Source organism: Suncus etruscus, chromosome X (genome assembly GCF_024139225.1).
Source record: "Suncus etruscus isolate mSunEtr1 chromosome X, mSunEtr1.pri.cur, whole genome shotgun sequence".
NCBI lineage: Eukaryota > Metazoa > Chordata > Mammalia > Eulipotyphla > Soricidae > Suncus > Suncus etruscus.
This window is the reverse complement of record NC_064868.1, coordinates 80,807,913-80,825,846: the sequence shown is the minus strand read 5'-3', so window position 1 is coordinate 80,825,846 and position 17,934 is coordinate 80,807,913. Positions and strand designations below refer to the sequence as shown.

The 17,934-nt window shown below is 34.8% G+C and overlaps 1 non-coding gene across 1 annotated transcript; it reads right to left on the bottom strand.

The window, feature by feature from the left end:
* Positions 1–3,896: 3,896 nt before the first annotated feature.
* LOC125999609 (U1 spliceosomal RNA) lies at positions 3,897–4,060 on the bottom strand. The gene has a single exon (XR_007492129.1). It is a non-coding gene; the product is annotated as a U1 spliceosomal RNA (small nuclear RNA).
* Between the last annotated feature and the right edge of the window lie 13,874 nt (positions 4,061–17,934).

Sequence of the window (17,934 nt, the reverse complement as noted above, 5' to 3'; positions counted from 1 at the left end):
CCAGAGGAACACAACCTTTAAAGATTTTATCTTAACTTCTTCTATACCACACATAACTCTTTTGAGGTGTAAAGAACCACTTCAGCTTGATTAACATTTGGTAGGTATTTGCCTATTGGGGCTGCCCTTCCTGCCATGTTGATTGTCCCTACCTAATAATACTGTATTTGAAGGGCAATTGGGGCCCTCAGTCCAGGAGTCTGTCTGTGAGCCCCTTGACCCCATAGTTTACTCTATTATGTCTTGATTTTTTGTTTGTTATATTTGGCTTGGGATTTGCCCACAACCAGCAGCACTCAGGGGTTACTCTTAACTTTTTGCTCAGAAATTACTCCAGACAGACTCCTAGAACCAAATGGGATGTCAGGGATCAAACCCAGGTTGCTCACATGCAAGGCAAAAGCCCTACCCACTGTGTTATCACTCCAGCCCCTGTCTGATTTTCTTAAACAGAGCTACTGCTTCAGGATCCTTCACTCAAGTCTGGACTCTTGCACTCCTGGACCAAGGACCTTGGAACAGCATTTCTGAGATGACTTAGCCTAACTAGTGCATTGACTTTCTCCTAGATAACCTCAAGACTCTGTGCCTTGCATAAATGTCTCAGTACCTGGCCATTCCCTGGTGCAGGTATCTCTCTTAGATTTTACTATGTCTTTGTTTCTTCTTCCCTAATCCCATAATGATTTTCTCCCCTCTTCATGTTTTAACTACATTTTGATTAACTTCTGTGAACCTACCTATGTAATCAATAGGCCTGGTTATGAAGGCCATGACCAGTAAGATATAAAAACATCGTATCCACACAATAAGCTTGCTATTGACTATCAGTTGGAGTCCAGTTAATTAACTACGGGTTGGTAAACTGTATGAGGAAGATCATCAGTCAGCATTTGTTCTTATAATATGGGCTCTGAGCACCAGGAGTCTTAGGCTAGAAGATTACTCACAACCTTGGTAGAGGGAAATGGGAACTGGTAGTCATAAAATGGTTTGATTGAACTTCAAAACCATAATGGTAACAATATTATAAATGTTACCTAAACTACATTCACAATGGTAATAGTATATATATGAAACATATACAACTAAATTTAAAAAACACTAATACATAAATTTAACAAATAGCCTAAGGACTTAGACAATTTGTTTAGACTTATATGGCTGACTGTTATAAGGAAGAAATGATATTAATTTCTAATCACATAAACACCCATCAAAACCACAATGGGGTACCACCTCACAACTGTTTTGATCATTGTTGTGCGAAATAAAAACAGAAAATGGAATATAATACAGTTTTATGGTTATAGGAACATCAGAAATGTTGCCACCAATGTTAACCTGGAATGGTGATTTTTAGAAGATTGGAGAAGTTGAAATTATGTGTAAATCTTCAGGAGGCCTAGTTTTAGATGATAACTATGAATACATTGTGGAGATCTCCTGGACAATAATGTTAAAAATAGTTTATATCATCAAAACTAATTAATTTTTCATGAAAGAGCTTTACTAGATATCATGCTATTTATTCCATATCAAACTAATTTTTATTTTTTTTTGTTTTTGGGCCACACCTGGCATTGCTCAGGAGTTACTCCTGTCTGTCTGCTCAGAAATAGCTCCTGGAAGGCACAGGGGACCATATGGGACACCAGGATTTGAACCAACCACCTTTGGTACTGGATCGGCTGCTTGCAAGGCAAATGCCACTGTGCTATCTCTTCGGGCCCCAAACTAATTTTTATACACGTGCAACTGTCTTACTGGGTAGAATGCATATGTAAAATAAGAGAAACAAATCTAGAACATTATTCAGAATTGCATACATAGTGCAAATATTCATATCTTTTTTGTTGTATATTTTTACTAATAGCAGCTGTTAGTCACTGGATGTTTTAGAAATTAAATCAAATTTATTAAGAATATGAATGATGTCCTAGGTACAGAGAAGATTATGTCCGCATAACATGTGCCAAACAGAGTTCTGTTATCAAAACTGATGCTTGATCTCCCCAGTCCCAGCAGCATTTTTGGGTATAGCTCAAGAATCGTCAATGGGGCCTCTAAACAGTATGATCACTGCTTGGAAAAAGTAAAATAAATGAATTGATAAATAAATAAAATAAGAAGTAATTATACAGTCTAAGCAGGGGTCTCAAACTCAATTTACCTGGGGGCCGCAGGAGGCAAAGTCGGGGTGATCCTTGAGTGCAAAGTCAGTAGTAAGCCTTGAACATTGGGGGGTGTGACCCAAACAACTAAAAAAAAAATTTAAAAAGATTCCTCTAGGGCAGGGCCACAAAATGTTGTACGGAGGGTTTATTGGATCATTTACTTGTATAAAAAACTATATTCTCATTTTTTACATATGAGTGGTGTTAAATACTCACTGCCTTCTCTCTCAGATAACCAATTATATCTAACATTCCTGAGTATTTTACAGTGCTCATTTCTTTGTTGTTTTCTACTCTTACCATTAGAATGGCTCTAACAATCATTTTAATATGTATGTTTTCAGAATGCTCCAACTTTCCCCATCTACTTCTAATTGTTTTCCAGTATGATCTATGGAAACAATATTTCTTCAAATCACATTGAACTTCTTTGATTATTTTTGGGAGTGGTCAAGCATTCAAATGCCAGTTGGAATTTATCTGTTTCTTTATTGATTGCTTAAGCATTCTTTTTATTGCATCAAGGAAATAATCTCTCTAAAAGCATATTAGTGAGAAAACACCGAATATTTGGCAGATAAAATAATATGACAAGATTATGACAAGCATCCCAACTTGATGTTTTTGAATAAGAATCATTGCAGTGTTCTTGCATAACAACTGTCACCTCTCAAAACTTAGCTTAAGATGTTCAATAATAATACATACTGTTACATGATAATAGGAATTGACTTGAAACCAAAGAAAAAAGGTTAAGTCATTGTCCCAAGTATCTCAGGGCAGATGATCTCAACAACTCATGTCTGATCAATGCACAAAAATCAGACTTTTTTCTTCCTTGATGATTCAGCTCCTGGCCTTTCATATTCACATTAACTGTTAAATATCTTGACGTACCCCAGAAAGGACACATGAGTCAGAATGTGATCTTTAAACAAGTGACTCATTTTTGCAGCTTATTTTTGACATTCCAAGTTTAATACTTTGAAAATGAATAATATATGTACAACACATTTTTAAGTGTTATCCAATTTCTAAGCATACATTCTTGCTCCTAGAAATTATTTGATTCTGTGATAATGCTTCAGTTTGCATTTATTTGATTTTTACAGAGTTAGATAAGGTAATTATTTTTATGATATTCATAAGTAAATAAATCAAGATCCAAATGACTAACTAAATTCTCATGAACATTCTGACAATGAGTAGTAGAGATATCTGTCACTGTCAACTCTTGTATCACTAGTTTCAAACTTGTAACTCCTTTTTTCCTTAACACTATGGTTACACCTTTTGTGTCACCATGTCATTGTCAGAGCACTAAGTTCTGAGTACCACATGGGTATAGTCAAGCACACATCTGTTTACCACCCACTCTGAAAACCGTTCCACTTGCATGCTAGTGTCTAGGAAACAGAAATATTTATATGAAAAGTTCTTAAGGGAACTGGAACTCTGAGGCACATTTTTATAAAAGACATGCAAGAAATTTTAAGTCTCTGAGTCTTACCTGCTATATTCTGTCCTCCACAGCATTTATATGTTTTTGTTATACAATGAACTGTGCCTCGAATGTATAATCTCTGCCTCTACTCATCTTTCTTACTCCCTCCCATTTCTTTCCACTAGCCATTCTCCATTTCCTTATTTATATTTGTATAAACTTTTCCATTATATCCTTCCAAATGAAGGTAAAAGTATTTTTTTTCTTTTTTTTTTTAGGGGAGAGCGTGAACGCAGTCTCCCACTACCACAAATTATGCAGTCGAGTTTCCCACATTTGGGGAAATCGCAGGGGTCAGCACATCCAGAGTGCAATGGATAAGTCTCGCCCTGGGAAAACCACCTTCGTGATCATGGTATCTCCCCTGCCAGGTGAGTATGAAGGTAACAGTTTTGTCTCTATATATCCCAATAGTATATTTTTATACATCATATATGATATATATCTTGCTGTGTGCATTTGTCTTACTATGGAATGTTATTGTTTTAGCTGGCTTATGCATATGTTTTAATACTGTTAAGAAAAATATATGGTATGGATGCAGGAGCAAATATATAGCATAAAGAGGACATGACTTGCATATGGCTGACCAGAGTCAATCCACAGTATTCCATTTGACCCTGTGAGTCAGTAAGTAGTGATCCCTGAGCACAGAGCCAGGAGTAAGGTGAGAACACCTCCAGGTTTTGACCAAATTCTCAACTACACCCCCAAAAAAGAAAAAGAAACTGTACAGCAGATATAAGTATACAAGTTTATTTTTATTTCCATTTTTAAATGAATAAAAGTTATGTTATCAGAACAACCTATCAGTATTAGAATACATCTTAATTCCTAATCCTGGTAAAAGTATACTAAATATAAATAATCTATAGTGAATTCCTTCAAAAATCTTATTATATATCTAAAGTGTATCTAAATTTGATTTTAAAAATCTATTGATAATTCTATAAACTCACAGATGACCATGTTTGCTATTACCTTCTAATCAGATTTTTAATTATTTAAAATAGTATGTTTAATTAAGTAATAAAAATAGATGCAGAAAACACTTCTAACCAAATGGCACTCAGAACTGAGTTTAATGTTCTCTAGAATTTTCTGTAGAGAATCTGTTAGTTTTCTGACTTCCACAACATGTCACTTTCATACAGAAAATATTCCATCTGGTTCAGGAAGTACATAGATCTTGTATTGTAAATAACTACAGAATGATCAAGAGTGATATGAGGAAATATACCAAGACAAAATTCCTTCTCTTTATTAAGCCTCTTCTATTCATCTGTTAAAGTAAATCATAATGGATCAGGAGCTCCTAAGTTCTCTGTGCAAGTTATTCTCCTAAGAAATTCTTTCACATGGAGGCTTTTCTATTTAATCCAACCCAATATTATAGAATAAAAATTTCTACCAGTCATTCTAATCTAGACATTCCACAAGTCGTTATTGGGAAATTATAGACTAGGCCAATGTTTCTGAACCAAGAGGAAGGTATAAATAGTCCAAGGAGATACAGGTAAAAATTGTGTAAATGGTCAGTTGCAGCATGATGATACTTAGGGCCAACCCTAGCCAACAGAGCATTAACCGGAAACAGGTTCAGAAGAGAATTGTGGAAAACAGGTTGAAAAACACTATACTAGACTAAAGTCTAGGGATTTTGTAATTCCCCAAAACATTGAGGATCAAATGATAACAGAAATGTTTTATAATACACCTGGCATTGTTATTTTTAGTATAATTGTTTTAAAAAAATGTATATTTAATAGAGCATTAAAGGACTTGAAATAAGTCATAGACTTTCCATGAATCTTTTTACCCTTGAACAAAATGTTCTCTTTTGTGGTTTCTATTCTGTTAAGCAATGTAATTTATGTGTACATGATAACAGAATTTGTAGGGCATTGCACTTGTATGTGTAGAAGTTCAAACAAGATGAATGAGGATAAAATCGATACAAAGACTATGTCATGGTGGAAAGGCTATTTGACTGTCTCACAATGATGCATAAATTACCATGATGTTGATGTCTGGGATCTAGTCCTGAGCCTTCTTCCTCAAAGTGGTGGAAGTTAGTACACTGGGAAAGGGCTTGTTACTGAGAACTTTGGTTCATTTTATCCCAGCTGATAAGACAATTGATTTACAATGAGAAAGAGGACTTCAACATGCAACTCAGCACTGTGGTTGAAATACATTTTTCCCATAGACTATATAAAAGCTGTGGTATCTAAAATTTCCTAAGATGAGAATAACAGGGCCAGAAGGATAGCATGGAGTCAGGGCATTTGCCTTGTATGCAGAAGGATGGTGGTTCAAATCCCAGCATCCCATATGGTCCTCTGAGCCTGCCAGGAGCAATTTCTGAGTGTAGTCAGGAGTAACCCCTGAGCCCTGCTGGTTGTGACCCAAAAACCAAAAAAAGAGAGAGAGATGAGAATAACAGAGACTTGATTATAATGAGAACTATAATGAAAAAAGGGGGTAGGAATTAGAGGTGAAAATAGTCTATTCTTCAAATTAATAATATAGTGAGTCCAATAATAATATTTCTCTGTGCGAACCTAGAAATGGAATGATGAGAGTTACATAAAATGACACAAAATTCAAGTGCATCTACTACTACTATTATTTAAAACTCTATTTACTATCTCAAAATTAACTCAGAAACTGTGATGAGCTTAGAATTGCAGGTGGTATCCAGAAATGACCTGTGATTTCAGAATCTGAGAAAAATAAACAGCAGTAATGAAGTTGGACTAAGTAGTGGCCAATTAGTATAAACTAAGGTTTTATTCTGTTGAGAGCTATTGAAAAACCAATTTCTGTTCAGTGGCTTAGAACTGAACCAATGTGAAAGGGTGTTACCTGACTCAATGTTATTTGAGTGCACTACCAAATCCATAGCGACTACAGTAGCCAAGCCCAGTAGGTCTTAATCGAAATAAGGTACCTAAGAAAGATAAATGTCATGGGTGAATATAATTCAAAGAAGGAAACACATACCAACCTAAGTAAAATAGAAAATATTAGATAATCCATATTGGCCAAAAAATAAAGCATAATTATAACAAAAATGACTTACCAACTAAATAAAATGACATGAACTTTGGGCTAGAGAGACAGTATAGTGAACAAGGCACTCACTTTCCATGGAGCTTACCAGAGTTTGACCCCCAGCTCTCTATATGGTCCCTCAAAGTTCCCCCAGCAATAATCCTTGAGCACAAAGCCAAGTGTAATTGACAGTCAACACCCCCCCCCAAATGCATAAATTCATAATGGCACAAATCCATTAGATACAAATGAAAATTTATAGAGGACAACTTATTCTTTAGCAATATGGGAAATCAAACACTTGTCCCCTGTATAAATTAATTACATCTCAAGATAATCAAGTTACATAGATGTGAAGTTATTTTTTGTTGTTGTTCTGGCTTTTCCCCCTGGGTTTACTACTCACATATTTGCCTGTTAAGTTCTCTCTCCAGTCACAAGAGTATATTTTTTATAGAATTAGTCATTGATAAATTCAACGGACCATAGCATGAAAAAAAATCCGTTTGTAACTCTTGATGAGAAAATACATGACAATAATAATGTTAAAATCTTAGGCAAAACACTCACGATTTAATGATAAAAGAAATGTCTGATACTACTTGAACATACACTAAGAGTTTGCACTACTGAAATTAAGACATGTAAAGCAATATGAAGCAAACCATTTAAGATTCCTGCCAATAATTCAACCAAAATATGTTTAAGCCTCTTCCTCTGCCTATCAACAAGCTTTCCAGAATTATTAGAGGAGGGATTTGTGAAATGATATCATGAGTCAGTATTGTGTCAAATCAAGGAATAGGACATAGTACAGGACAAGAGACCTGTTTTTTCCTTAAGCAATGATGCCATATATGTTATTAAGGTAGGAGAACATTTAAAGAATAAAAGGTGTATATGAAATAACTATATATAATATATATATCTTTAGGACAAGAGACCTGTTTTTTCCTTAAGCAATGATCCCATATATGTTATTAGGGTTGGAGAATATTTAAAGAATAAAAGGTGTATAAGAAATAACTATGCAAATTATATACATCTTTATTGCATCCTTATTAAAACAAATTACTGTTGTTATATACTTATAAATTTAGACAAATTGTAACATGGGATTAAATGATATTAACAAATTGATTTGAAGAGGGTTTGGGGTCATACCCAGGGTCCTTAGGGCTTACTCCTGATATTATACTCAGGATTTCCTCTTAGAAGAGCTTGGGCTTTGGAAATAAAGTCATGTTGGCCATGTGCAAGGCTACACTCTGTGCTATTTCTCCAGCCCCAGGAACTGAATTTTCTTTGATTACTAGATTAAGTTTGTTACATGCAAAAATGGCATAGCCTTTCTGCAGAAACATGGTGAGTATTACCACTTCAATCATGTTAATTCTCCCAATCCATGAAGGGTATATGCCTCTATTTCCACATATTTCTTGAAGCAGCGTTTTGTAGTTCTCTTTGTATAAGTCCTTCATGTCTTTAGTTAAGTTAACTCCAAGATATTTGAGTTTGTGTGGCACTAATGTAAATGGGTTTTTTTTATTTCCATTTCTTCTCTATCATTATTGGTGTATAAGAAGGGCATTGATTTTTGCTTGTTAATTTTGTAGCCTGCCATTTTGCTATATGAGTCTACTGTTTCTAGAAGTTTTTTGGTAGACTCTTTAGGGTTTTCTAAATATAGTATCATGTCATTTGCAAACAGCGAGAGCTTGACTTCTTCCTTTCCTATCTGGATGCACTTGATTTCTTATGCTTGCCTAATATTTATGGCAAGAACTTCCAGCACTATGTTGAATAGTAGAGGTGAGAAGGGGAAGCCTTGTCTTGTACTGGATTTTAAGGGAAAGGCTTTTAGTTTATCTCCATTGAGAATAATATTTGACATTGGCTTCTCGTAGATTGCTTCTACTATATTGAGAAAAGTTTCTTCTATTCCCATTTTACTGAGAGTTTTTATTGAGAATGGGTGTTGGAACTTATCAAATGCTTATAAAAAGGCACATGAAAAAATACTCCACATTACTAATCATCAGGGAGATGCAAATCAAAATAACAATGAGGTACCATCTCACAGCACAGAGACTGGCACACATCACAAAGAACAAGAACAATCAGAGCTGAAGGGGATGTGGAGAGAAAGGAACTCTCATTCATTGCTGTTGGGAAAACTTTCTAGTCTGGCCCTTGTGGAAAACAATATGGAGATTCCTCAAATAACTGGAAATTGAGCTCCCATTTGACCCAGCTATACCACTCCTAGGATTATACCCTAGAAACACAAAAATACAATACAAAAATCCCTTCCTCACACCTATATTCATTGCAGCACTATTTACAATAGCCAGACTCTGGAAACAACCAAGATGCCCTTCAACAGATGAATGGCTAAAGAAACCGTGGTACATATACACAATGGAATATTATGCAGCCGTCAGGAGAGATGAAGTCATAAAATTTTCCTATACATGGATGTACATAAAATCTATTATGCTGAGTGAAATAAGTCAGAAGGAGAGACACAGAATAGTATCACTCATCTATGAATCTTAAGGAAAATTAAAGACATTGAAATAATTCCCAGATATGAGGGCCGGAAGGACCGGCTCAAGTTATGAAGCTCACCACCAAGAGTGGTGAGTGCAGTTAAAGAAATAACTATGCTGAGAACTATCATAACAATGTCAGTGAATAAGGGATGTAGAAAACCTGTCTCAAATTCAGGCAGGGGATGGGGAGAGAGGAGATGGTGGCATTGGTGATGGGAAGGTTGCATGGTGAAGGGGGGTGTTCTTGTTATGACTGAAACCCTACTATAATTTTGTTTGTAATCAAGGTGTTTAAATAAATAATTAAAAATATAAGATAGAATTGCAAAACAAACGAACAAAAACATTGCCCCGGGCTACCTGGCCATACCACGTAGTCTATCAGAAAAGAACACAAGGAGTGGTAGGAAGGTACCCTAGACAATAGCCAATCATCTTAAAGATCATCAGAACATAGAACCTCCTCATCCCCTCCACATATAAACTAGATTGTGACCTTGGCAGGGGTCCTCTCCTTTGGGAGAAAGCCTTGGCTGTCCAAATTGGGGCTTGTGGCTAATGAAATAAAGTTTTGTTTTGCTTTACTCCAACTTGTATTTCTCCTCCAGATCCTAGCAGAAAAGGGAGTTGAAGGCATTAATTTTTTATCTCTCTTGTGAACTGGAAATATTTTAGTCTTAATTTTCTTATTTAAGTTCCAATTTGGGGTTCTGATATTATTGCCTCTGCTTGTCTCTCAGAAAAGCGTTAATAATGACTATAATATTGCTGACCCATATATGCCATTTCATTACTGGCTTTCTTTCCTTGATTTCATCTGTGTCTTGATATCTCTGTTCATCATAATCTCAAATTAATATTTTTAATTGTGCAGGCTCTAGACTTCAGTAGACATTGGAAATGATCTCTTTCTTTTTATTTATTGTGATTCTAACATGACTGTCTAGCACCAAGTAGACATAAAATTAGCATTAGTTGAAAAATAAAAACAGACAGAAGGACATGAATAAAATTCAGCATGAGCTCATAATTTTAGAGACACGAAATAAATAATATTGGAATGCATGCCTAGTATGCTCTTTATAAAAGGATTCATATTTAAATTTGACATAGAAAGTAAGGTAATTAGGCACATTTGAAATCAGAATACAATGAAAAATATAAAATAATCTATATAAAAATTCAAAGTAGGCAGGAAAGTATATTATTGTAAATGACACCCTAATAAACTCATAATAAAGTTATACCACCATTCTCTAAATATATCAATAAATGCAATAAAATTTATTTTACAATTTCACAGTGATTCTAAACCTTGAATACGAAACTTTTAACTAGTTCTACCTGGTGTTTTTCTCTCTGTAGAGGCCAGATTCAGGTCTCGGGGGGTGGGTGGGAGATAATAGCGTAATCATACATCTATAATCATATTTGTAATCACAGTGTTTAAATAAAGATAATTTAACAATAAAAATATTTTCAAAATAAAAAAGTCTAAAGGTACAGTGAACAGTTTTCCCCTCTCCACCAGTACATTTATTTCTTAACTCAATATATGGCCTACTCTGAGAGACAGAAAAGGTGAAATGAATGATATCTAATAATATAGATTAAATATGACTTGAAGAGTAACAATTTAAATTTTAGCCAATTAAAAGTGACCAGATCATTGTGAAATGTATCTACTTATATTTCTGAGTTAAAATTAAAAATTAAAAAAAATAAAACTTTATGTTTTTCTGTGTTGAATTGAGACTTCTTGGTGACATCGCATATTCTTTGTTTGATTTGGGAACTATTCCCAGCTCTGTTCAGGGCTTACTCCTTGTTCTGCATTCAGGAATTATTCATGGAGGTACTCAGGATTACATATGAGATACCGGGATCTTGGCCACATACAAGGCCAGTGCCCTCCTTACTGTACTATCACTCTACCTTCAACAATACTTGTTCTTAATGGGAATAAAACTTCTCTCACTCTTCTGCTCGCTCTTTCAGGCACAACATAACAGGTTGTTGTCCTAAATGCTGCCTTCCATGTCTAAACAAATATCACTATTTATACATGTCGTCTATAATAGACCAAAAATGAACAAACCCCAAATAAGAAAAAGGTTCACCATTTATTGAAAACTTAATATGTGGCTCCAGACACTGTGTTAAATGTTTATTTAATTCTAACTACAACCATATTAAGGTGAGTCATGTTTTTCAACATTTGAATGCAGAGGCTTAGGTTGTTAAAACAATTTATTTGAGGACTTATAATTGTACTTGTTAGAAGCTTGGTATAAATCAGAGTTCTCTGCCTCCAAAGCCAATATAAATAATCACTTGGAAATGGAGGATTTCTTTTCAGAATTTAGTGAACTACAGGAAAACATATGACTTCAACTGTGTTTTTCTAATCTTAATTTCCTTTTCTTTATAAGCAAATTAAGACAGAGGTATTACCAGGTATTATCATGTAGAGTGGGAGAAATTATTCACCCAACACCCATCAGATAAGGGGATAATATCCAAAATATACAGGGCACTGACAGAACTTTACAAGAATAAAACATCTAATCCCATCAAAAAATGGGGAAAGAAATGAACAGACACTTTGATAAAAAAAAAAAAAGAAGAAATACAAATAGCCAAAAGGCACATGAAAAAATGCTCCTCATCACTAATCATCAGGGAGATGCAAATCAAAACAAAGATGAGATACCATCTCACACCACAGAGATTGGCACACATCACAAAGAATGCGAACAATCAGTGCTGGCAGGGATGTGGAGAGAAAGGAACTCTTATCAACTGCTGGTGGGAATGCTGTCTAGTCCAACCTCTATGGAAGGCGATATGGAGATTCCTCCAAGAACTGGAAATTGAGCTCCCATTTGACCCAGCTATTCCACTCCTAAGGATATACCCTAAGAACACAAGAATACAATACAAAAACCCCTTCCTCACACCTATATTTATTGCAGCACTATTCACAATAGCCAGGCTCTGGAAGCAACCAAGATGCCCTTCAACAGACGAATGGCTAAAGAAACTGTGGTACATATGCACAATGGAATATTATGCAGCCATCAGGAGAGATGAAGTCATGAAATTTTCCTATACATGGATGTACATGGAATCCATCATGCTGAGAAAAATAAGTCAGAGGGAGAGAGAGATGCAAAATAGTCTCACTCATCTATGGGTTTTAAGAAAAGTAAGTCATTTTTGCAACAATCCTCAGAGACAATGAGAGGAGGGCTGGAACTTCTAGCTCACTTCATGAAGCTCACCACAAAGAGTGGTGAGTGCAGTTATAGAAATAACTACACAGGGGCCGGAGAGATAGCATGGAGGTAAGGCATTTACCTTTCATGCAGAAGGTCATCGGTTCGAATCCCGGCGTCCCATATGGTCCCCCGTGCATGCCAGGAGCAATTTCTGAGCACGGAGCCAGGAAAAACCCCTGAGCACTGCCGGGTGTGACCCAAAAAACACACACACACAAAAAAAGAAATAACTACACAGAGAACTACCATAATCATGTGAATGAATGAAGGGAACTGGAAAACCTGTCTGGAGTACAGGTGGGGGTGGGGTGGGATGGAGGGAGATTTGGGACATTGGTGGTGGGAATGTTGCACTGGTGAAGGGGGGTGTTCTTTACATGACTAAAACCTAATCAGAATCATATTTGTAATAAAGATGTTTAAATAAAGTAAAAAATTTAAAAAATGTAAAGATGAATAACATGTAAATAATAAGTAATTCCAATTTAATTGATAATAAAAATATTTTGCTGTAACAAAAATATTTCTATTATTTTACACATCATGTATATTTTTATATTACAAAGAAATTTGAGAAGCAGGAAAAGAACATCGAATCTGCCATATGTATCTATTCCTTCCCAGAACACATTTCTTTTTTACATACTATTTCAACATTTCTTTATTATATAAATTTGTGCTTTTGTGATTTCACTTAGCCATTTATTACATCTATTTAATTCTTCCCTGAGTTAAATAAAATTATTTATTTTTTATATTGTATTTTTATTAATATCTTTGTTTAAACACCTTGATAACAAATATGATTGTAGTTGGGTTTCAGTCATGTAAAGAACACCACCCTTCACCAGTGCAGCATTCCCATTCGGGACATTGGTGACAGAACACATTTCTAAACTCTCACCTTAGGAAGTACTCTCTAAGTTTTGCTAGAATGTGACTGGTGTGTCATATAGTAAAATGCTTTATATATTCCATTTATTGTTTCTCAACATATATACATTTATACGACAGTGTGGAAAGTCTCAATGTTTACAAAATTATATTTAAAAGAGAGCTTATCTTTTATTTTCATATTTATTTTTTCATTATAACTAGATTTCGTAAAATTAAATATGAAATGGATTGTTTTAGAAAATGGTGAGTTAGCCAATCACTCACAACTTTTGATTTATTGAGATGCTAGTTTTATCATTGATTCTGTAAAGTCATCAGAGACCTTTCTCTACATGTAAGATATTATTTAAAGTAAGAAAATTAGTTCCAATGTTATTTTGCATTGATGGTATATGTAATGTACACATATACTTTTTAAAAAAATTCACAATAATTAAAGAGCATAACAATATGTAAGCTATTTTACGACTTGAATTGGGAGGTTTGATGAGAAGATCAAACATCTATATAGGATTTTCTTACTGCTAATGAGGAAACTGTAATTAAGTTCCAAATTAATATTTCAGAATTGTATTGAATGTTTTCTATCAAATTAGAAAACTGATGTGCCTCATTTTTGTTGCATCTGGGATGTTAGTTTTGATGAACTCTGTACAGGATGGGCTGTGTGCAAGCTTTGATAGTGGAAGTGTTAAAGAATGTTAATTTCCTTTTTGCTTATCCCCTCAGGCAATTGGAGTTTATGAGGTAATTGAAAGAAAGCAAAGCAAAATATGGAAATTTTATTTTAATGAAACCAAAGAGCTTCCTATGAAAACCTGTTACAGGAATTAATTTAGCTTGTTCTTCGGCAACCATTCAGGAAAGAGAGAGACCTCTGAGGTCTCCACCTGGTAGGATCACAAAAGGCATCACACATAGGACTCATCTGGAGCAATATCACTGCACTTTGCTCAATTTGACAACGTTATTTAAAAACAGCTTTTGGCAACCTCATTGCCCTTTAGTTTCTAACATGCCACTAAATACAAAGCACTTCTAATATCACCTGAATATTTATGAAAGGTTAGGATTCCTTAGCATACCACTTCCATTTTAAAATTACCAGAGCATATTGGGGTTAAGAAAAATAACTTCCTTATAAAACCCTAATTTATTAAAAAAAACATTTAAAATAAAATAAAGGTAATGCTAAAAAGCAAATTATTATATACTATTTTCCTGAAAATTGAACTATCATTTTATAAAGATGTCAACAATTTCTCCACAGATTTCTTGTCAATTGAATATTTTATATGTTGTGTGAATGTGTCTACTTTAATAAAAAAGATAAAATAATTTTGTATATGTGAAATTGCTATTATATTTTGCTGAGCTGTAGGAATGTTCTTGTCATTTTTTTTCAGATTTGTGTCAAAATATTCTTGAAAAATGACTGAATATATAAACGACATGATATTTTACAGGAAACACTATGCCTTGGACATTGTTGAATTAAATTCAATATTCTTTATATGTTTTTTGTGTAAACAAGGCATGAGAATATGTATAACTAAATAGTACATTTATAATGATGGTTGATTTGTATTAAATCTATATATAATCATCTATATAATCAGTGTTTATTTTTCTAAAAAAGCAGATAAATTCATTAAATTATTACTCACAAAGTGGCGAATATAACACAATTATTAAGAACACATGGCTTTTATGTGCAAAAAGTAAGTTTAACCCCTGGAATCTTATCAGCCCCTCACTTTGGAGAATAGCCCTATTGGACCTTAGGATTCTAGGTTCGAACAATACATATTACTGAGCATTGAAGTATCTAACCTAGCTGAACAAGTATTGCCAGGACTATCTCACAGATTTCCAAGTAGTGGTTTGGAGAACCCCCAAAAAGTATGCAGGTAGATAAATTAAACATAACTGCAAAATTCTTCAGAGAATTTTGGTTATCATTTAAATGAAACATTTCAGATTTGTCTTAGTTATATCTGGAACATTCTTTTATGAATGATGCATCATACTTGACTAGAGCTCATAGTGTATGTGGATTTATGGACACTGCCTTAGTGACAGAGAAATTCACACCTATAAAACTAATAGGCTTGGGGTCATACTTGGTGATGTTTAGGACATTTTCCTGCCTCTGAGCTCAAACATCACTCCTGGTAGGACTTAGGGAAACATATGAAGTGCCAGAGATTGAACTGGGTTGGTGTTATGCAAAGAACTTAAGTACCCTACCTTCTGTACAATCTTTCTAACATCTGATAAATATGTTAAGATTAGAAAATATTTTATAAAATTTTAGCTTTTGCATATTTACTGGCTGAAGTTTATGAAAGTAAATGAGAAGCTCTGCAATTCTTGACACAATTTGTTTAAAAGAGAAGTTTGCAATATTGTCATCATTGACCCACATGGGGTGCCTCTGATGGCAATACATGGCTATGTCACCTTCAGGTTCTGTGTCATGAGAGTTAATACATTTTTACTTGACTTAGGAGAAAACCAGTGACATGATTTGTCACTAACCTGGGAAAATATTTCAAATAGAGAAAAAAATCTTAAATAGGATATGAATGCCATCAGTATGGATTATGAGTAAACAAACTTTGCAGTATTCACAGCGTTCACATTCAGGTGTGTGTACACTTGGGAATGTTTCAAGAGAAGGTATCCTGGGATACAGGTAGAAAAAATTAAAAGAAACGAAGACAGCTCCAATTTCCAGAGAACTGGCCTTTATCCCTACCTCTGTGGTTAGTTACTTATATATAAACGAATGCCAGACAGTTTCTGTGGTGCTCAATTTCCATATCATGTACAGATTTTGAAGATGATTTCAAAGGCTGCTTATCTTCAAGTCCAAACTGACATGATTCTGTAATTTACCCAAAATAGCAGTTTTTGAACTTAGAATGTAAAGGGATATTAGCTTAAAAACAAAAACTAGTTGAAAATGAGGGTGCCTAAAGCAGCCTTGACCCCAAAGTATAGGGAAGAGAAGGGCAGAAAAGTAAAGAAAGGTAAAAGAAAAGTAAAGGAATTGGGAGATGAGGGGAAGAGGTAGAAGGGAAGAAATGGCCAGCAGGGGTCAAGAAGGCCCAGGGACATCAGTAGTGGCCAGGATTGGTAGATATAAATATCCAAAACAGAGTCAACAACACCAAAAAGAAGAACTACAGACTTCAACAACCAAAATTCTAAATGTGTCTGTGAAGGTGGTAGGTTGGGAATTGGAATGAGGATTGGGAGGGAACCTGGGTGGAGGAAAAAAGAAACTTATGGTGGGACTGGTACTAGAATACATAGGAAGTCTAAACTCCAGCTATGAATAACTTTGTATATTCTGGTGCTTACATAAAGGTTTTTTTGTTTTTTGTTTTTTTTTTTTTGGTTTTTGGGCCACACCCGGTGACGCTCAGGGGTTACTCCTGGCTACGTGCTCAGAAGTCGCTCCTGGCTTGGGGGACCATATGGGACGCCGGGGGATCGAACCGCGGTCCGTCCTAGGCTAGCGCAGGCAAGGCAGGCACCTTACCTCTAGCGCCACTGCCCGGCCCCATAAAGGTATTTTTCAACAAGAAATGTTAATAAGTAGAAGAGAAATTTTATAAGCGAAGAGAAAAACTCCAAAATGTTTAAATACAAGCAAGGTTTCAAGGATTTATATTATAAAAGAACATGCATTTGGATGTGAATATGGGTACACCAGAATTTCTTTAGAGTTTTCAGGATTTATCCAAGTAAAACAAAATAAAAACTAAGAGAATAATCTTGATTTGAATATAAAGAGTGCTAATGCATTAAGAAACTGGAAAGAAAGACTTGCACACACATGAACACTTGAGGTAAAGGTCATGAAGTGTAGTGTAGGTCAATAAAGATTAATTATAAGATTTTGTGTTTTCTCTAGAATCAAGCTGTTTAGGAGGTATGCTACTACTAAGAATTTGGGTCAGTCTCCTATCATTTCAAACCAATGTTAGTTAATCTATCAAGGTAGTATACATTTGCTAGAGTATAAATGTTGAGGAATACCAGTATTATCATACCACACATATTACCAGAATGCCAATACCCTTCGACTATGGCATGAAGTCATATGCCATATGACATGACGTCATATCTTCCATTTCCACTTCCCTTCCCTATAAGTAAATTCATATGGTATTAAGTCATATACTTCGATTTCCACTTCTCTTCCCTATAAGTAAATTCATTTCTCTAGTCAGAATCTACAGATGTATTTACACTGTTAATTGTCTGTTTCTTTTCATTGTTTTCTTTGTATCCTAGCTATGAGTGAGATCATTCAGTATATATGTATGTATTATTCTCCTTCTGACTAATTTATTTTAAGAATATCCCCTTCACTTCCATTCATGATGTGGCAGAAACAAGACTACATCCTTTCAATATAATAGAAGAATATTATAATGTCTATACATATC